General features: G+C 30.6%; 1 long non-coding RNA gene across 1 annotated transcript; it reads left to right on the top strand.

The window, feature by feature from the left end:
* The first annotated feature begins 8,388 nt into the window (after window positions 1-8,388).
* Window positions 8,389-22,079, top strand: LOC118644423. The gene is made up of 2 exons (XR_004962232.1): window positions 8,389-8,554; window positions 20,762-22,079. It is a non-coding gene; the product is annotated as an uncharacterized LOC118644423 (long non-coding RNA).
* The last annotated feature ends 1,266 nt before the right edge of the window (window positions 22,080-23,345 follow it).

Here is a 23,345-nt window from a genome sequence, read left to right as displayed (position 1 = left end):
ATTCACAGCAAAACTTTCAAAAACGCTTATGCTTCAATTTAGTTCGATTTAGTTTTCTTAATTTTCTTAATTCTAGTCTTTTCAATGTAAGACATTAGATATATAAAATGTTAATACATATAATACTTTATTATCGTAATTCAATATAAACACTTCTCTATATTATATTTGACATAATTGTCACATATCTATTATCTCAGTTATAAAAATTTACTTATTACTCACCGACCGATGCGGAGTTATATATTGTAATGTCGCTATGACAATTCTGTAACAAATAAATGCATATTAAAGCATGATAGAAAAACAATTAATATTTTTAAAATTATTTACTGTATGTAATTCTATATAGAATGATCGGAAAAGTTGGAGCCAAACTTATACAATAAAGTTAAGAGTATGAAAAAAGTTTATTTAAACTTTTGATCAATAATACTATGTTAAAAACATAAATGTTTAACGATTATTCATCAATTGTTACAATAATTAAAATAAATGTTCAAAAATTCTTTTAAACTAATAGCAAATTTGATCTAACGCGCACTGGTGCACATTAAAAAATACACAAAACAATAAACATGTGATATATAAGATATATTATTTTTATATTTGGGTTAAATTAATATACATACATATCAGCAGTTCAATATGCATCAGTGCACATTAGTCAAATCAAATTTGCTAAGTGACAAATACTTTTAAATATTCCTTAAACATATATCACAATTATTGAAACACTTGATAAAAATCTTTAAACGTTTATGACTTTTTGACGTGTTGATGAAATAAATGTTCAATAGACTAATCACGTAATTTTTTTTTGAGAATATTTTATCTGTTAAATATAAGCTTCCGTATGAGGTTTCACAAATAAAAATATTTTTTTAATATTTATTTTCTGAATATTTAATTAAAAAGCAAATAATATTTTAGAACACAAAATTATATATAAATAAGTATAGTAAATTATATAGGTTGTACTTTGATATTACTGCCAGTACTGAAAATCTATAGTATACGCAATAGAAGCTATAGATTTTCAGTACTGACACTAATATCGAAACACAACCATAATTATAATATACAAAAAATTATATAATATTTGTAAAAAAATTATATATTTACCATTTGTCGCTCCATCAACGCCTGATGTTTTTCTTAAGTCTCCTCTTCCATTCAGACTGTCCAGATCAAATTTGTAAGGATTCCTTGACATAACATTTGAAAACGTGATCACAATAACTACGCTTGTGTGGCACTCCCAAGTTAAAATTATAAAAACACTACAATCATTGCGATATTTTGCACTCCCAAAAACAAAACAAAATTAAAGCTGTAATTAAACCCACATAAGAATCATTGAATGATTCGTGACATTGCTGTGTTTGTCCACAATTATCAAAAGGATGGTTATTGGTTTTAAATTAAGTGGGATAATTACATATTAAAATTATCATTTTTACAATAAAAGTATGTTTTAATTTAATTATATTTAATGATAGATTAAGAGCAATGGGGGTAATTTCTTAGATTATAAAATCATTTTTAAATCAAAATTTATAAATGTAATATTTTACTTTAAAAAATTGGATAATTATTGAATTGGATACAAGATATGATGTGGTATGGGATAAGGTAGTATTTAAATTTTTCAATCTAAAGATTGTTCAGATCCTAGTAGAAGTAATAAGAGAATGATAAATGATAAATGAAAGGTAAATAGATTTTAAATTGAAAAATTTAAATAGATAGATAAGGGAAGATTAAGACAATAATTTTGATGTCAAAAATTAAAAAAATAAGTCTAATTAGGAAGAAGTGGATATTAAATGGAATATGAATGTTGGAAATTGAATCAAATCCACATTCAAAGGGAGAGATTTTTTCTCGAGCTTGAAAGAATTTCTTAGAGAGAATAAAATTTAAAATTAGTAATATTAAAGAGATGGAAAAGGAATGTAAAAATATTTAAATAATTATTTATATTAAATTAAATTATATTGATCTTCCCTGTAAGATTCTTACACTTTACTATGCCATCATCTTTAAATCGTCACATTAAATGATTCGTGGCAATATTATATTAATTAAAATTACAATGGGTACAGTTAGTTTTCCTGTCTTTAAGTTTTCATCCAATTCAACAAAAAAATTTTTGAATAATTAAATGGAAATTATTTCTCACAAAAGATCCTCTTTATAAAATTTTATTATTATTCACTGATATATTCTTTTACTCGACATGCATACTATATGGCTTTTTATTATTATCTTGAAATAATTCCTTTCTCATAAAATAAGAGTTTACTGTTCGAAAATAACTGCGTAATAATTCGTATGAAACACAATAAAAATATATATGAAATATTCAGAATATTCAATTTAATGTAACTTTTTCAAATTTTTGCACAAACCGATTTGTCTGTCACCCCAAACTTTCGATCACACCAGAGCAATGACGAAATAGATTTCCGTAAATAACATTAATATAGATAATGAATCGTATTATAAATTCTAATTTAGTATGATTTTTTTAAACAGAAGTTATTTACCTTAAAAAATCCTTTTGATAAAATTTTGTTATTAATCATCAATAATCACTCAGCACGCATATGTAGGCATCAAATGGCACGATCGAGATTTTAGATTGTTGTGACTCAAATAGATTTCGATCAGTTTGTTCATCACACGCACAATTTTTTTTTGGGGGGGGGGGTTATTTAATGTGCCCCCTGCCCTCTCGAGTATAATGGCTATTTCGGCACTACCCCACGTACAAGACCAACGGACAGGTTAGGTTAGGTTGTGTGCTTTCCAGCAAGACACAGTGTAACACAGTGTCCACTAGTGTGAGCGAGACACACTGACATGTTCTTTCTCACACTAATGGACACTGTGTTACACTGTGTCTTGCTGGAAAGCACACGTTATTTACGGCGTACTACCACATACACTGTATACAGCCACTGGAATCACTGCTGCCACTTTGCAAAGTGGTGAGAAAACCGTTTGAATGAAAATTACGCGCCGAGATACAAGGAACGGAGACAAATTCGTTTTTAGAATTTTCTATTTCGTATGCTCGCACGACGACTAGTAGCACTTAATTGGCACTCGCGATATTCTATCAAACGTATTCTCTTCGAGCAAACACTTTGCTCGAACACACACGCGAACACTTCACTCAAAACCGAAGTCAAACGCACGATGCCGCGCTTTACAAATGAACACGACCTCTGTTACGTATGATCTTACGTGGCCCTCGCGGGTCGTTTGTTAGCGCGACGACACTCTTCAACTCAACACCGTACCTGCGTACAATGAATTCTGAATACGCGAGACACGCACGGAGTCAACAGCGTCCGATGGTCCGACCGGCGCTGGAGCGCGAAGAAACATGGCGGCAGCAGCGTACGGGGCGTACCGCGTACGTGACAGCTGGCAGGCAGACTCGGCGGTACTCGGCGCTAGTCGGCGCCACTCGGCGTTGCTAGGCGACCGACTTGTTGACTCGCCGCGCCTGCGCCGCCATGTTGTTCCGTTGCTCCGCGCAGCAGTCACGTACGCCACTCCAGCGCTGGTCAGACGTACTGTCGACTCCGTGCGTGTTTCGCGTATTCAGAATTCATTGTACGCAGGTACGGTATTGAGTTGAAGAGTGTCGTCGCGCTAACAAACGACCCGCGAGCCATGTGAGATCGTACGTAACAGAGGTCGTATTTGTGTGTAAAGCGCGGCGTCGTGCGTTTCCTTCGGTTTCGAGTGAAGTGTTCGCATGTGTGTTCGAGCAAAGTGTTTGCTCAAAGAGAATACGTTTAGTAGAATATCACGAGTGCCAATTAAGTGAAGTACTACTAGTCGTCGTGCGAGCATACAAAATAGAAAATTCTAGAAACGAATTTGTCTCCGTTTGTTGTATCTCGGCGCGTAATATTCATTCAAACGGTTTTCTCACCGCTTTCCTCGGCCTGCGTTTCCACGAAGTTACGTGACGCCACTTTCGTGCCATGTTGATTTTCGCCGCCAATCAGACGAGCCGTACTTTTCACGTATTTTTCCAAGTGTAACGGTCGCGCCAAGTGAAATTCTTGCGCGCGGTTTACGTTTTACTCGTGTGTGATATGTGTGATACATTATCCGTAATATCAGGATTGCCGAATAAAGTATTGGGCGATCGTTAAATTATTAATGTGCGGTTCGAGAATAGCAGGATGATATCAGAAAGCGGCATCCATGGAGCGACTCGATATTCCGGAAAAGGAATGTAGCAGTAGCAGCAGCATCAGTAGCAGGAGCAGCGACAGCAATCGGTGAGTGAATTTTTATCAAATTAATTAATTGAATTTATATCATGTATATGTGGTATTGCACATTTATAGAATACGATTATGCACATTTGCATAAAACAGATTTAAAATATGAATGCATATAATTGTAAAATTTACGGGTATAACATAAAACAGAACCAAATAAACGTGGACATAGCATAGAAGAGACCCAAAAAGTCATGCACATTACCTACAGGATTCATAGATATTTGACTACATAGTTCAATGTGCACATAGAGGCGCTAATGGATGAAAACACCTAAAAAACGACGCGATGACCGCTCTCTGGCGGAAGTGAATAGTTCTCAATAGTTCTCATTCGTGAAGCGCGATGATCGTGTGCTTGTTGCGTCGCTTCAACTCAAATTTTCGCAATGAATATTTCGAAGGAAAACTGCTTTATCCGCGTAGTAACTCATCATTTCGTAAGATCACACTCCTCACGCGTTATTTATCACGTTGGAGCGGAAATCAAAGTACGCCTCACGCAGAATTATTGTTGTATTAAATGCCGCGCGTTATATTTTAACGTTTCTATTATGCGGATAATAATCGTCATCAAACGTCTTTTCGCGAATGAAAACGTACGTGTCTTGCGCGAACGTTATGGAGAAACATCGTCGGGCGAATTGCAAGTCTTGTGGAATCTCGTGTCCTTTGTGTTGTCTTTTTCCGTCTCGATACCACAAAATCAGATGTGTTCGTCATCGAGAGTGTCGTACAAAGTGGCGCGCGTTTTTGTTTTCCGGTTATTAGTGTGCAGACAAATTTCGCACGAGTGCTATGAATGAGCAACAATAGCGAGATCCGTGAGGTCGTGAAGGAGGCCCGGGGAGCATCAGGCATCAGCAGAACAACCATTGGTAAAAAATATTATTGTTATGCGAACTTTAAATGTGGTTGCAGTGTCGTTTTGTTATATTGCAGGCCTTAAAATTGCAGGCTTTATATACTCTTCATTTAAACATCATACTTAATTATAATTAATGAATCAAGTTCATTTTTAGCATGTCGAAACTCGTGAAATTACCAAAACCGAAAATCGTCGATATGAAATATATCGGAACTTTATTTTACTCTTCGTACTTTTTTCGTACAATGCACGATATTTTCTCTTCTCTGTGCTTCTAATTGATTCGACGTAGGAATTGAAATTCAATCGATTCGAGTAACCGTGATTTTTCTGCGATCAAAAATAGACTGTTTTTGCAATCACTTTTAAAACATAATTCTAGTAGCAAAAAACATTGGCTGCGTTCAGCAGAAAAAGCAGCTTTGCAACTGTTGTAAAATTCTTCAACACGATTGGTTCTTGCTCTTAGTTTCTGTTAGATCTGAACGTATAAACCAGTCGTGTTAATGAATTTTACAACAGTTGCAAAGCTGCTTTTTCTACTGAACGCAGCCATTGGCAGAATATTGAAAAGTAATATAAAAACAATATTCCCAATATTGGTCCAATATTGTAAAGTTGACGCTTTATCTTAATTAACCAATTTGTCTAAGAAGAAATATTGGTTCAGCATTGGGCCAATATTAAACCAATCGATTTTTCATATTGAACATTAATTGCATTTTAATTTGGAGCCAATATTTTATAATCAATATTGGCGTTACATTGGGAAAACGTTGGCCAATGCATTCCCAATATAACCAATTTTAATCAATATTAGCCAATAATGGCCAATATACTGCCAATGTATTTTGCTACTAGGGAAGTGAACAAAACTGCGATTGCATTGTAAACCCACGTCAATTGCAGACTATAATCGTTTAACAACTCGACGATTGCGTTGTATGTTCAATATTTGTGTTGCAAATTAAATATGATTTGTGATATGCAAATTAAATGTGATTGTGGTATTTAATCTATTTAATCTGTTAAAATTAATATATTCAATGAAATACACTGATCTTTTGATTTACATAGTACTTTTTATACAATTTCAATTTTATACATAGTCTTATAAATTAGTGGAACAAAAGGAGAATAAATTCTAATTAACATTTTTATTTCTTGCTAAAAAGAGTTGTTAAAAAAAATGTGTTGCTCTGTGACTTGTTTTTAAAAACTATTCTACTAAAGGAAAATTAAGTTAGAGAAACAATATATATAACTACGACATAGCAGAAAATAATTTTGGTTACCGCCATTGATAATTAACAAAAAAATTGGTGGTTTAAGGTCGACTTAACTGGCATTTATTTGATTAATAGTTAACACAACGTTTCGGCCCTAGCTTTGGGGCCCTTATCAAGTGATATAAAAGTCAGAAATGCATGCTTAAAAGTATTTAAGCATAATTATGTTGGAGTTAAATTAAATAACTAGAAAACGAAAAATGATAGGACAAAACTAAAAGTACATTGTAACTGACACGCAGTAATTGTCAAACTGTTTGACAATTACTGTATATAACAACAAAATTATATGTAATATTATTATGAGAATTAGTTGCTAATTTGTTCTTCTTGAATTACCCCATTTATTGCACCCAAAGTTAATTTAAACAATGAAAACTCATACAATCTGCAAAGTAGAATAAACTATATGAAAAAACATTTGTTGTTTAAATTTGATACTGAGATATTGTTTGAATTTGTTGCTCTCAAAATATGCAAAATATTTGTTGTTATAAATTATAACAGATAAGTTTAAGTAGACAGAAAATTTCTTCATATAAAAAGTTACTACAAATAGAAATATTCTCTTAAAGTAAAGCAAAAAACAATTATGTGCGTTAAATAAAAAATTAGAAGTTATATTCCCAGACAGCACCGGATATCGTGCGAATATTCTACTCTCATACGGAATGTACTGTGATCGTACCGAATATACGTAAAACATTCATATAACGTCTCAGTAGAAGGTCATTTTGGTATATCCTCAAGATAAACTTAGAATATAGCGACTGAACTTCGTAACTCCTACTGAATGTACTGAGATTATATCTAATATACTCAAAACGTCCGTAAAATATCCTATGATATATCTCATGTATATCTATCACATATTTCCAAAATATCCGCGTAATATCGAAAGTGAATCATGTCAACGCTATCTGTGATCTGTAACGTTACGCATTTTCGTCTGCCGTGTGACGCAGACACGTGGTAAAGTGTAGGGTGTAAATGTGCGAACACAAACTCACGGACAAGGTGGTTTTCTCAGGAATTACGTCCAGATAACTCTGGTATGCACATAAGATATAATATAGTAACGTAAACTATAATAATATATCCCACCAAACACCAAGTTACATGTAACGTACCTGTTAGTTGTAATTTCCCACTCAACAATGTAATTGTAATATAACACGTGTGTTATATTGCAATTATGTTATTGAGTGGGAAATTACAACTAACAAGCACGTTACATGTAACTTTGTGTTTGCTGGGTATATATATATATTATTTAGGTTATAACCTTACTACAATTATCTGAGCATAATTTCCCAAAGCACCCCAGCGTATTCAACAGATATTACACTTCATTTCTCGCGATAGCTTCCTGATGTGCGAAATGATTAATTCCTCTTCTTCTTTCTTCTTGCTAATTCTGTATGTTTAATTCCTTGTTCCTTATTCCTCTTATTATGCATGAGCCCATATAATGCGAACATACTGTAGACATATTGTGAATATACTGAAGATATACTTTAGACATACGTATAACATTCTTGAGATATATTCGGTATATTTTCACAAACTGCCAGCGAAATTCTATGGGATAAGGCAACGCGGACATAGTACATTATGAGTATATACTCGGCATATTACAGACGTATCTCCAATATTATACGAATATTGCAATATACTTTCGCAATATCCTACTATCGTTCTCATAATCTACATGTGCTGTCTGGGATTGTATTAAATTTTATAATTTAAATATAAATACATATTTATATTAAGGATCTGTTTTGTGTAACATTAATATATATGTGATAATATTAAAACTTGTGGAAGTTTTTTACATTTATGAAAGAAAATTAGACTTGTAGATATTTTTATTGAATTTTATGACAACTTATATCTCCTCAAAAGAATTTTTGTAATTGCAATTTAATTTTTTATTATATTTAACAGACAAATAAATTGAATGTATCTACGTAATAATTATCTTTTAAAGTGTTGATTGTTTTGGGCATTATATTAACCTCTATATATTTATGTTACAGATTAACGTTTCAACTCTGTGTTTTAACTATTGCGTATTAGTGTTGGTAAGTTTAAAATTATTTTTATCCTAAATTGAAGCAACAGATTTATGAAAATTATACTAGAGAAAAGTTTGAGAACAGCCATAATCATGGTTAAACCTTGTCTATATTTTGATGCATCTCTGTTCTGTAAAATATTGACATTTGAGCTATAACCAGTCTATAAATTTTGTAGATGATTCCCATAGATAGATCAAGAATCAAGTTATTTTTATTTATTTATTTATATACATAAAAAACAAATTAATATATTTAAAACATATGTACACAGAAAAAAAAGTAATATAGCCAATAAAATATGTAGTTGCGGGCTGCCAACTACATATAATACTCAATGTAATAATATTTCTTGTTAATGCAAGTACAATGTTGATACTGCAATAGCGTATATTATTGTATTGAGTATATTTGTAGTTGGCAGCCCGCAATTACATATCTTATTGGATATATTACTTATTTTTAGTGCATATAAATTTAAACTTATTTGTGAAGCGTACCTACGTATCTATAAAAGCGACATAGCCACTTCAGCACAATCGAAAAAGACTCACATAAATATTTAGTACTGTTTTATAACTAATTAGTTGTAGACTTTATTGTTTTATTTGGATTTCGAAAAATTTTTTAAATAGGTTTTATTTATTGTAAAAGACCTTCTGAACAAAATTTTATCAATTATCGGTTGTTATATGGCATGTGTATATAGTTTGAAGAGAGGTACGATGCAAGTGAGACTTAAGAGAGAAAGATTGACTACTATCAGGCCAGATACACATGGTACTGATGTACGTATAACAATCGCTACGTCGAGGCCATGTGCAATACTTATGTGATTACCTTAAAATATTTTATTTTGCAAAATAAAATATTTTAAGAATGTAAAAGAAAGTAAAGATTTTTTTATTTAAAACAAAGAAGTGGACGTCGATTCGTCTTGAAATAACTTTCTAAATTAAAACAAGTCACATTAATACAAGTAACATTTCACTCACAAATATACAACTTTTATTTGAGAAATTTTTTTCGTAAAAGATATATTTTAAATTATTTTAAGACTATCATGGTCCATGATATCAAAAAGATAATGGTATCCAATGGATATATAGATATCTTTAATGGTTTGAATGAAGCAATAATATTTGTTTTATTGAAAATATATATAAAATTTTAAAGTCTATGTTTCTATGTCATCGTTATTATACACTTTATCACATTAAATTAATCTTTTTTTACGGTTTTATAAATAGATAATCAGAAAATTATATCTGGAACGTAAGACATAGTATGAATTATAGTTGGAACCGAATGGGATTGATTTGAACTCTATGATCTTTAATCCAATCTAAATAAGAGACGACACGTGTGTAGATAGTAGAATAAACAGTACTGGCGCAACCATACGCCCATGATACTAATCCAACGAGTTGTCCATCGACAGTTAATGGGCCACCAGATTACCCTACAAGAAAGAATCTTCGAAATTTTTCATTTTATTTATTACGTTTTTAAATATTTAACTATCCTTAAGCGATCGCAGTATATAAGTGACCATTGTAAGAATTTTGAATAGGTGGACCGGTGCAATAAAAATTGAAATTTTAAGAAAGAAAAACATACCTGATAAGATCCTTTCTTGCTTGATGGGTTATACGCACAAACTTGTGTGGAATAAACGTTGCCGCCAATAATGTTATACATAAACTTGCAATAGAATTGATTAACGATGCGGATGTTAACTCGTTGTAGTTTAGTAGTAGATGGTCCTCCTTGCTATAGTTTTGTAATAATATTTACAAGTACTGCTTTTAGAGAAACACTAATTTTCTTTTATTCTTTTTTATACTAGATATAAAAATGATATATTTAACCTTTTATGAAAGGGATTTTTTATGAAGAAAATTCTAGTTGGAATTACTCTCTTATATTCTATAAACTGTTTGTTTACTGTTGATTTTCATGAAATTTAATCCATCAGGTAATTTGATAATGCATTATTCGAATCAGAGGTCAGAAATGAAAAATTCAAAATAGTAAATTCAATATGGAGAACAGAATTTAAAAAATTCGATTATTATAAAATTCAATTTTCGGAAAATTTAATATTGCTAAATAATATTAAGTTTTTAATTTTATTTATTTTTTTATGAGAGCGCAGGTCCAAAATGAATATCTATGAGTACATCAACTTCCAAACTCTGATTATGAGATTTCCCATAAAAGTTTTTCCTTAAGTTTTTCCATAAGTTATAGCCGATAAATTTAAGTAATGACAAAAACTTTCTTCATGTGAAAACTTACTACAAATTAGCAGTATTTTCCTAGAGTAAAGCAAAAAGAAATTATGTGCATGAAATAAAAAATTAGAAATTATATTTTATTAAATTGTATAATTTATTTAAATATAAATACATATTTATATTAAGGATCTGTTTCGTGTAACATTAATATTCAAACCACATTACCTTGTTAAAAAAGGTAAAAAAGCACGCCAAGTGTATGGTTTTCCTTTAAGGAAAAAAATTACAAAATCCAAGAATACTTTTGGTAAATTCAACCTAAGTGATATTTTCTTATATAACGAAAAAAATTACAAATCTAAGATAAAACTTTTGATCAAATTTAACCTAAGTAATATACATTCCTTAGTTCCATTTCCTAGAAATAGTATAATTTTGAAATGGTATAAGTAATAACTTTGATTATTAAAATGACAATTATTTTTCTGTTCTGTTCATTATTCCGTGTTTGTTAAATTCTATTTTGGTTTTCTGAGAATTTATTTTCAACCCTAGTTTATCGAGTTCTTTCTGTATGTCTTTTAATGAGCTTTCGATCAGGTTTATTCTTGTGGTGAGGTGTTTTTCGCTACAGTAAATTGCTACATCGTCGACAAATTGAACTTGTTTCTTTTGGTATTGATTTTAGTACGTTGCTAGTATAGATGTTGTATAGGATTGGGCTTATAACTGCTCCTTGCGATAGACCTTTGTTGACCTTTACTCCTATTATATCTCCTTCTCCTGTAACAAACTCGACAGTTCTTTCGTATAGTAAGTTGTTGACCTTATTTAGTATTTTGCTGGAGCATTTCGCCTTAATTAGTATTCTAATCAAAACATCGTATAAAACGTTGTCATATGCCGAAGTAATGTCTGTGAAGGCTGCCATAGTGTTTTAATTCTTTAGTAGTTGAGTTTTTATGTTAGTGGTGATTTTTATTAGGTTGTTTTGGCACGATTTTCCTCTTCTAAATTCTGACTGTTGCTTGTCGTAGATGTTATTAGCTTCTGCTCACAAGTTGAGTCTTTCATTAATATTCTCTTGTATATTTTTCCCATACATGACGAAAGCGAAATTGATATTACGTCTTCTTTGTCGATAAATATTACTTGGTAATTCTTCCACTCTTTAGGTATTTTTATTTCTCCTTCAAAGATTTTATTAAATATGTATGTGAATACTTCCTCGTTTTCCTCTGACAGCTTTTTTAGCATTGTATACTTTGGGTGCGTTCCGTTTCACGCATGATACGCATGATGCATCGTTCATCCTTGTTGTTTGTCAAACGTTAAACAAGGATGAACAATGCATTATGCGCATCATGCATTGAAACAGAACGCAGCTTTTATGTGGTCTACTTCAGATGCTGAATTTTTTTTATTTTTCTTATTGCTCTTATTTCTTTTATTTTTATTCTTTTGTTAAGATCTTTTTTGTGTTTGTTAATTTTTTTGGTTGCTACCCAGCACGGTGCGTATTCTTGGATTTCCTTTTGAATTGTTTTATCTCTGTCTTTTGTTTACCACTTGTTTTATTCTATCATTTTAAGTGGGTGGTTACGGAATATTCTTAATTTATTTCATACATATTTTATATTGCTGTTCTTGTTGATACTTTCTGTAAAATTGTAGGGGGAACATTTTTTTTCTGGTTCAGCAGTTTTTTGTTAGCGCTCTGGCTTTCTGGAACTCAATAAACTCGTTTACGGTTTGTGTTTTGTAGAGCTGTTTCAGGGCTCTTTTCCTATCTTCTATATTTTTTCCACTCCTCGACTCACCAGGATTTTTTGTCTTATTTTTCTTCCTTTTTCTTCTCCATTATTCTGACTATTGGTAGTATCACATTTTTTTGTTTTCCTCTTTTGTTTTGTGGGATTTTCTTGTAGACGGGTTGTCTTTTTGTATTGCTTTTATAATTTCTTTTATCAGAGTATCGTAGACTTGCTTTGGTTCTTCCTCCTGCCAGTTTGACAATTTCTTCTTAAGCCAGTCTGAAATACTGTTGTTATCCTTCCAGTTTGTTTTTCCTTGTGATTCTATTTATTTTTTATGTACATTTTTGTTGACATGTTTAGTTTAATTTTAATTAGGTCCCAAGTGTCTCTGTCCTGTTCAAGATCTATTTTGTCGATCATATTTGCATTTGCTATTATAAGATCTAAGTTTGAATCAGATTTATCATGCGATCCCATGTAGCTCCTGGTATTTGTGTTTATTACGAATAAGTCTACTTCTCATAACACATTCGCTAACAACGTTCCATTATTGTCCGTATCTCTGCAATTTCATAGAGTGTTATGTGAATTGAGATCACCTGTAATAATAGTGTATTTTTGACTTTCGAATTGTTTAAAGAATAGTTTTCACTTTCTTCTTTTTATTTGGTGTCTTGGTTTTCGGTAGATTACTGTTAACATTAACTCTGTATAGTTTTGTAGTTGTATTTTTATTGCAGTAGCTTTGCAGTGGTTGGTAATATTATTTAAACTTATTTTGTTGTATTTTATCTTCTTGTTGATTGCAATGGCTGTTCCTCCTGCTCCTATACTTGTGTCATTTTCTTTATCTGTTTGCTCTAGATTAAAGCCTCGCAGAAATGTCTTATCTTTTTTCTTAAGCTTTGTTTCTGTTATGCATATGATGTCTGTTTCGTTTACTCTATTGATTATTTCTGGTCTTATGTAGTTTTATTTCTTTCTGGGTATTGTTGTTGTCATAATTGTTGATTTTTATGACTTTTCCTTTTTTCATTTTCTATTTCCTTTTCGTGTTCTCTTTCTTTGATAACTTTCCTGCCTCTTGTTAGTGCATCTTTGTATCTCGTTGCTCGCTGTCCTGGTTCTTGTTTGGCTTCTGTTTTGAAAATGTTTTTTTTTTCGCTGCATATTGAGGACATTTCTTTGGTGTGTGAACTCTGCATGTTTTACTGTTCGCTTTATGTCCTTCGTCATAGTTTTTACACTTTGATGCTTTGTTGCATGTACCATGGAATGGATCTCCGCAGATTATGCAGGATCTTTCTTTTTCCCTGCATACTGACTGGACATGTCCGAACCTATAACATTTAAAACATTGTTTAACGTCTAATATAAAGGTGTCGTGCTGGATATTTATGACAATTCTGGCAACAATTCTTGATAGTTCTTGTATAGTTCTGTGCTTTGATATCGTTTTTAAACAGTTCTGGCGATTAAACATTTGTAAATAATTTTTTACTTTCGAAATCAGCACATTCGAGTAAAGGTGTCGTGCTGGATAATTATGGTAATTCTGGCCACAATTTTCGATAGTTCTTGTATAGTTCTGTGCTTTGATATCATTTTTAAACAGAATTCTGGCGATTAAACGTTTGCAAATAATTTTATATGCTCGAAATCAGCACGACACTCGAGTAAAGGCGTCGTTATATCAGTTTGGTCTTTCGGGACTCGGATAAACATGTTTAATTTGTTAAGACCACAAAAGCCAACAGTGAACAATTTTTTATTAGCGTTAGATGCGGTTTCAAAGATGTGCTTGATGTAAGGCAGTACAAAATTTTTTCTTATTTTGTTGACTTTTAGATGTAGGATAATTGTTGAAAAGTTTTTTAAATCTTGAATTTATATCTTTAAAAACAATATTTATAGGATATCCATTTTCCAGTAATATATATATATATATACAACTAGAACATTACAGACGCGCGCTGTGCGCGCGCTATTTGACTTTTTAGTTTTTAAAAATAATAATAATTGCAATTTGCTTTTCTCTATCTTTCGCTTACTTTAATCAAACTTACGTATTCTGTAATTTTGAATATATATATTGTGTGTGTATATATATATATATATATATATATATATATATATATATACAGGGAGTCCCAGAGCATACTGGTCACTGTTCATAAAAAGGTAGATGGGATCGAGATGAACATAAAAGTTCAATATTGTTGTGGGTTTGGTCTGCTAATAATCGAGATATAAATTTTTTAAATTGTGCGAATGAGAGCGCGCCTTGCGCGCCGAAGGAAGGGCTCGAGCCGCTCGAGCCATAGCACGGCCTACTGTTTCAAGCATTGGCTGCCGGCGGCGGCGGAGGAAAGAAGGAGAAGCGTAGCGTCGTCGCCGTTCCCACGTCTCGCCGCACCGCGCCTAAGCTCGCGTCGATGGCTGCTACGCATACTCGCGATTACATGACGAGATTATAAATTATTAATAAAAATAGGACAAATTTAAATCGTAATAAACTTTTGTAAATAAGAAAGTCGAAAGAGAGAAAGCGATGGAAACGTATGGAACCTGCAAATAATATAATATTTGCCGCATCAAATTCTCTCATCGTTTTTTATGGAATATTAAATTAACGAAGATTTATCACGATTGATTCTTTATACATTCTCCTTTCGTAACCATCTTATTAGAAAATTACGAAATGCACGAAATACTATCCCTAATATGCACTCTTTGTAAAATAACACGATAGAAAAATATTCACGTTTGATCTAACGACTTCAGGATAAATTATTCGATGCAACTTCTACGTTAATTATAGGTAATTAGAGATCAATGTTATGTCAAGTATCGTTATTATGGTTAACTAGAAATGATTTTCTCTTGTATATGAGAGAGAACTTCGAATTTCTTCTATCGTTAATACATTATAAGTCACTGAAAATCTGTCGTAATTAATAATGCAATTAAAGGTAGAAGAAACTGTAAGTTTTCTATGGTTGTAAAAGAAAATCCTTCGTTGTGTTAACAATACATGATATTGAACATTAATTTTTGAGCATAATTATCGTAGCATCGCGCCTAAGCTATCGTGAAATCGTTACATCAAATGGGAATATTTTTCTGTGTTATTACAAAGAGTGTAACATACTATGGATAAGTATTTTGCGCATTTTAGTATGACACCTCTCTCTCCCTCTCTCTCCCTCTCTCTCTTACTCTCTCTCTCTCTCTCTCTCTCTCTCTCTCTCTCTCTCTCTCTCTCTCTCTCTCTCTCTCCCCTCCCTCTTTCTCTCTCAAGCACTACGTAGTACACAAATACAGTAAATATTACCACGTTTAACACATCTTTAGTTTGTACTATTCTACTTTCATTATGTGTAATTTGAATAAAATTTTAACAATTATCATTTCTTTATATTTTTAGTGTACACACGATCGAAAAAAAAATTATCAAAAATTATCACTAAAACTGCGATAAATAATCAGCACGATACTTTCTTTCTGAGTGTCGTATCGTGTTTAATGTTAAAAATGTTAAAAAATAGTAATCTTGTTAAAAAAATTTTATGACATTTAATGAAACTCTAATAATATTGATTGGAACTGTTGTTGAAAATGTCGTTTATCGTGTTTCTGTAAATAATTTAGAGGGAAAGATATTCCTATTAAATTACAAAGTATAAAAGTACAAAGTTCAATTTTACATACAAATTAAAAGTAAATAAAAAATTCAATAATGAATAAAAGAATTCAGAGTTTCTTCTACCTTTAATTGCATTATTAATTACGACAGATTTTCAGTGACTTATAATGTATTAACGATAGAAGAAATTCGAAGTTCTCTATCATATACAAGAGAAAATCATTTCTAGTTAACCATACTAACGATACTTGACATAACATTGATCTCTAATTACCTATAATTACCGTAGAAGTTGCATCGAATAATTTATCCTGAAGTCGTTAGATCAAACGTGAATATTTTTCTATCGTGTTATTTTACAAAGAGTGCATATTAGGGATAGTATTTCGTGCATTTCGTAATTTTCTAATAAGATGGTTACGAAAGGAGAATGTATAAAGAATCAATCGTGATAAATCTTCGTTAATTTAATATTCCATAAAAAACGATGAGAGAATTTGATGCGGCAAATATTATATTATTTGCAGGTTCCATACGTTTCCATCGCTTTCTCTCTTTCGACTTTCTTATTTACAAAAGTTTATTACGATTTAAATTTGTCCTATTTTTATTAATAATTTATAATCTCGTCATGTAATCGCGAGTGTGCGTAGCAGCCATCGACGCGAGCTTAGGCGCGGTGCGGCGAGACGTGGGAACGGCGACGACGCCACGCTTCTCCTTCTTTCCCCCGCCGCCGCCGGCAGCCAATGCTTGAAACAGTAGGCCGTGCTATGGCTCGAGCGGCTCGAGCCCTTCCTTCGGCGCGCAAGGCGCGCTCTCATTCGCATAATTTAAAAAATTTATATCTCGATTATTAGCAGACCAAACCCACAACAATATTGAACTTTTATGTTCATCTCAATCCCATCTACCTTTTTATGAACAGTGACCAGTATGCTCTGGGACTCCCTGTATATATATATACACATATCTATACATATATTATATACTTATATCTTTATGCAATTATAGATTTATATTTATGTATAATAGGTGATTAATAATATTAATATTATGCATCTTCTTTTTTTCTCTCTTTTTATTTAACTTTACATTTCTTCTTTTTTCATTATGCATAATTGCTTCTCCCTTCTTCTTCTTCTTCTTCTCTCTCTCTCTCTCTCTCTCTCTCTGTCTTTTTTCTTTATCTTTCGCTTACTTTAATCAATATTACTACAATATTATATCTTCTGCAATTTTGAATAAAAAAATGTAAAATTTAATTATACGTACATACGTACATACGTACATATCTACATACATACATACATACATACATACATACATACATATATATATACATATCTACATATATACATATATACCTACATCCCTACCTGCATATATACTTATCTAAATACATATCTGCCTACCTGCGTGCATACATGCCTGCATGCCTACATACATACATGTCTACCTGTCTGGACGCCTACATGCATACATACATACATGCCTACCTGCCTACATGCCTACGTCGCTGTATGTATGTATGTACATATGTATTATAAGCTGTTTTACATTTATCATCTGTCACAAAAGAAATACGTTTTATTTTACACAATTATCTTTATATAGAACATTCATTAAACCTTTTATCATATTTGCTTAAAAATATATTTTTATAACTACAGAACATATTGTATGTTTGTAAAAATTAACTAAGATTGATAAATAATTTAAAAAATACTGTGATATGCATATGTATTACACTTACAATAAACACTACCGACATGTTCAGAGCGATTTTGATTTAGACCTATTCTATTTCTTCAGTTTTTTGTGAGAAAAAAAACATAATATTTATTTATTTGTAGAAGCCTTAGTTTAGTTTCGAGAGTAGTAGTTTTTAATTTATAAGATAAAAAGCATTAAGAAACTTTTTTTAAAACGTAAACTGTTTGTTATTTTTTATTTTATGAATTAAACTACAGGTATACAAAATATTTCAAATTTACTTGACAATTTTCTTGCTAAATTCTGCTAAATATGAGTTATAAGAAAACAGCGTGTTAATGTGTATTAGACTTTACCATTTTCTCGATAGATAGACGAATTAAGGTCTATACAGAAAAATGAATATTATTACATTTTTTCACAAAAAAACTAAAGAGATAGATAAATTTAAATAAAAATTACTTAAACATGTGGGTAATATTTTAATGTAACTGGCAAAAACAGAAATTACAAATTCTTTGTACAACAGTAAAAATTTAAATACGTAAAAAAATGAGAGAATAAATTTTTGTGGTGACATTGAGAAATATATCAATATTAAAAAAACATTTTTTTGTTACAAGGTAAACGTTACAGTACAAAAGTATCATTATATATTTTTTATTTGGTTTAATATATATAATATGTACTTACTTTCGGAAAATGAATTTTAATCTTTAATGTCAATTTGTATGTTTTTTTTGTTACAACTAGTTTCGTTGTAATTGACCACTTTCTCGAAAAATAAATTCTAATAATTGTACAAATTACAAGAATGATTTAAAAACAACTGTTTAAAATCATAATTTATTTGTAATAAAATATACTATTAGTAACTTTGAGGAAGAGAGATCAGAATTTTAATAATTATAATCTTACCAGAGTGTCAACATTAGATTGATTTAAAATAGGCCATTTTTCCATGAAATTATGTGCAGTGATAGCTTCTGATTCTTGTCTCAATTAATAGATATTTTTCCAATCGATAAAAATTTCTTCCCAAGGATTATTTCTTAACCATACATAGGAATCGTTTAAGAATAAATCTGAAAATATTACTTTTATGTAATATAATTCTTTTATTTTGTTCTTCAATTCTAATTTTATCTATTTGTTTGGTTGGTATTTTGTTTACTTTTGCTGTTGCTTTAATTTTTTTGTAGTTTTGTGCAACCACTTCGAAACATTAAATTTTTGGCTTTATTAACTAATTTTTCCTTTGCTCCAATTTTCCAGTTAAAGATTTCTGTTTTTAAATCGTACAGATATAGTAAACCGTTGCAGGCTTGTCAGGAAATAAGTTCTTTATTATTTTTATAATGGTTTAATAATTTTGTCCTGTTAATTGTTTTATAATACATTAAAGTTTGTTTTTAATTATTTAACCACGTAAGATCCCAAGCGGACAGTTTTCTGTGACTTTTTTAATGATATTTTACACTTACGAATCTAATCCTCAAAAAATTTTACACCAACTTTTTCTCATATAAAATTTCCTGAACTTTCCATATCTGCTATCAGAATTTCTCAAAAATACGATCTGGATAATTTATATTAATTTATTTGCAAAATAATTTTTTTACTGAAATTTTTTTTAAATCAATATTTACACATAAAAAACGGATGGAAATATCTCTGAGAAGTGGAAATCTATGGATCATGAATTTTTAAATGTACGTGTGAGTATATTTTAATTTAAGATGACGACATCCAATATGGCGGCTAAAAGAGAGAAAATCTGTGAAATCTTTGATTTCTCCGTTTGTAAATATTTCTTTCAATTATTTAAATTGATTTTTAATGGTTGGTTTTTTATCAATTTGGATGATTGAAAGAAATGGGAGCGGGGTGCATTTCAAATGGACACGGTGCCTTTGGACACGATATTTTACGCACCGTTCATTTGCACACCGTTTAGTTATACACTGTTTATTTGCACACCGTAGAGTTGCACATTGTTCATTTGCACACCGTTCAGTTGCACACCGCTCATTTGCACACCGTTCACTTGGACACAGTGAGAAATAACTGTGTGTGTGTGTGTGTGTGTGTGTGTATGCGCGCGCGCGCGTGTGTGTATGTGTCCGTTTTTTTTTCGTGTTTAACTGAACGGTGTGCACGTGAGCGGTGTGCAACTGAGCGTTGTGCAACTGAACGGTGTGCAAATGAACGATGCGCAAGATATCGTATCCAAAAGCATAGTGTGCAAATGCACCGTGTCCATTTGAACCGTGTTCAAGTGAGTGCCACCCGAAAGAAATATTTACATACGGAGAAGTCGAAGATTTTATAGATTTTCCCTCTTCTAGCCGCCATATTGGATGTTGTCATCTTGAATTAAAATATGCTCACACGTACATTTGAAAGTTTATGGTCCATGGATGCTAGATTTCCACTTCTCAAAGATATTTCCATCTGTTTTCTATGTGTAAATACTGATTGAAAAAAATTTTAGTGAAAAAATCAGCTTTTTTGCAAATAAATTAATAATATAAATTGTTCAAATCGCATTTTTGAGAAATTCTGATGACAGATGGAAAGTTCAGGAAATTTTACATAAGAAAAAGTTGATGTAAAATTTTTTGAGGATTAGATTTATAGTATAAAATACCACTGAGAACAGTCACAAAAAACTGTCCGCTTGGGACTTAATAAGTTAAGTAAAATGTGAAATTTATTATATGTAATTAATATAATATAGATAATTGTATCGTTTGCAGTGATAACTAAATAAATATTTCATTATAATTATTTGGTATCGAATTGATTATTTTGAACACTAATTTAATTTAAATTTTATGTTTGTGTGTTACAGTATCATCGTACAGCTAACTAACCATCCACAGTTCTGAGAGGAGGAGGAGGTCTAGTAGAAACATCGGGCATCAGTGGAGCAACTTAGCGGTAAGCATTATTATTTATTTTTGTAAAATTAATATTTTCTTTGTATTTATTAGTTTTATTTCGATGATTTAAAAATATCAATTAAAGAATTAAAATTCAATTTAAAATATTATAAAATTTTGTTTTTATAAAGATTTTAAAAATTGCATAATTATTTTAATGAATATTTAATTAAAAAACAATTAAAAAATTTGGATATAGTTTGTATATAGTTAAAGTTAAGAATTATTAATTCTTTTGAGCGCTACTTTTATTTTAAAATTATGTTTCCTTTGTTGCAGAATCATCGTAGCGACGTTGCTGATAACTCCACTGCTGTCCATCGATCGGTGAGAGATAAACATTTGTATTAGTAATTAATAATTGTATTACTAATTAATAATTGTATTACTCATTGCATCACTAAAATATCAAGCGACGCGGTAGCGGCGCGACGCCAAGTACGTACATAAAGAATTTTGCTGCATAATGCAAATGACGCAAACTTCACTGCGCAAATGTCACGCCGCTATTAAGCTTTATCTGGAATTTAGCTGTCAAATTCACTTTCAGTTAAAATATCTCAGAAACTAAAATCATAATCAAAAATCTAATGGTAATTTTGTTATATAATATTGATGTAAGCTTTCGATTGCGACCACTCAGATTAAAATTGGTACACTCATTTCTGGGATCTCGTAATCTTTTGTACGAAAAAGCTCACTTGGATTATTTTCCACAGATCACATGTAAGCACACACACACGTAAAGCCAGTTTGTCGTTCAAGGGGCTTTACAATGTTCCTACATACAATTTTATAAAATTAAAATAAAATTATTTTGTAATGTAAGTGGTGAATATTGGTACGCGAAAAAATATAATAAACTTGATAATTCTGTGATCTTAAGATTTCTTGCGCGAAAAAGCTTATTTGAGTTATTTTCTACAGATTCACATGTATATGCACACACACACACACGCAAAGCCGGTTTGTCGTTCAAGGAGCTTCACAATGTGCCTACATATAATGTTATAAAACTAAAACATATAAAAAATTATTTTATAATATAAATAGTGAATTTGGTATGCGAGAAAAGTATAATAAGTTAACAAAATTAAAATAAATATATAACATAAATACATGATATATGTGTAAATGTCAAAAATATTAATATAAAAATTAATAATAAAATTACAACAAACGTCTGAATGTGAGTAATGTAAGTGATATTATTAGTACACGAAAAAATTTAATAAAATTAATAAAAATAAAATAAATAAATAATAATAACATAAAAAAATAATATACATAATATATATGTAATAAATATCAAAAATATTAATAAAAAATTTTTATCTGTCAATGCAAATAAGTATAAAATTATTAGTGCAATCTTTTATCACGGTGAAAATATAATAGATGGACATTATACAAACATGATATGTACTAAAAGCGCAAAATGGGCGTTAATAAATGATTTAAGTATAAAGAAATGCAATTGGCCTCGAAATGCTAAAAATGCATTTATATTTTTTGCAAAACAAATAAAATAAAATAAATTATGGAAAATATATACATATATACATATATACATATCAAATTAACACATTTAAAAATATGTATAATAAAACTTAATGTAATTAAAAAAAGAAGTAACTCTTTAATTTTTACAAAAAGGAATGAAATCCCTTAAAAAAATCTTAAAAAGGTAAAAAAGATACGCCAAGTACATAAACGCGTGCTTTCCAAAATAAATTGGAGATCAATACAGTTAGCTAAGTATATTTTAAAAGACTTAAAGAAGTTTAATAAACATCTATTTAAAAATTGCTTAAACGGGCTTGATGATTAAATGATTAAAATCAATCAACGGGATTATAGTGAAGCAAAAACTTGGCGTGTTCGGCTTAAAACGCCCGACTTAAAATGATCAATACAATATGAAAATTATTTGTACGAATAAAATAATAAAAAAAAAACTTATGAAAAACTTCACAAAGTTAAAGAAGATATGTCAAGTATATATGTCAAGTATATAAACGCATTAAAAAATGGTTCTATTCAAAAATTATTTGAAAAATGGGAATATAAGTGATAACATATAATTAAGCAGAAACTGACAGATAGTAAAGCAATATCCGAGTCACATTAATTGCATTCTTGTATATATATTTATCAATATCAATAACATAGACATAGAGCCTTGGAAATTCAGAAAAAATACGAGCCGGGCACGCCAAGTTTTTGCTTTACTATAATCCCGTTGGTTGATTTTAATCATTTAATCATCAAGCCCGTTTAAACAATTTTTAAATAGATGTTTATTAAACTTCTTTAAGTCTTTTAAAATATACTTGGCTAACTGTATTGATCTCAAATTTATTTTGGAAAGCACGCGTTTATGTACTTGGCGTATCTTTTTTATCTTTTTAAGGTTTTTTTAAGAGATCATTTTTTTCTACATAACGTTTATTAAAAAAAAAATTTTATTGAAATCAATAATTTTCTGATGTC

Source organism: Monomorium pharaonis, chromosome 2 (assembly GCF_013373865.1).
Source record: "Monomorium pharaonis isolate MP-MQ-018 chromosome 2, ASM1337386v2, whole genome shotgun sequence".
Lineage (NCBI taxonomy): Eukaryota > Metazoa > Arthropoda > Insecta > Hymenoptera > Formicidae > Monomorium > Monomorium pharaonis.
The sequence above is the reverse complement of the archived record's forward strand: the minus strand, read 5'-3'. Positions and strand labels throughout refer to the sequence as shown.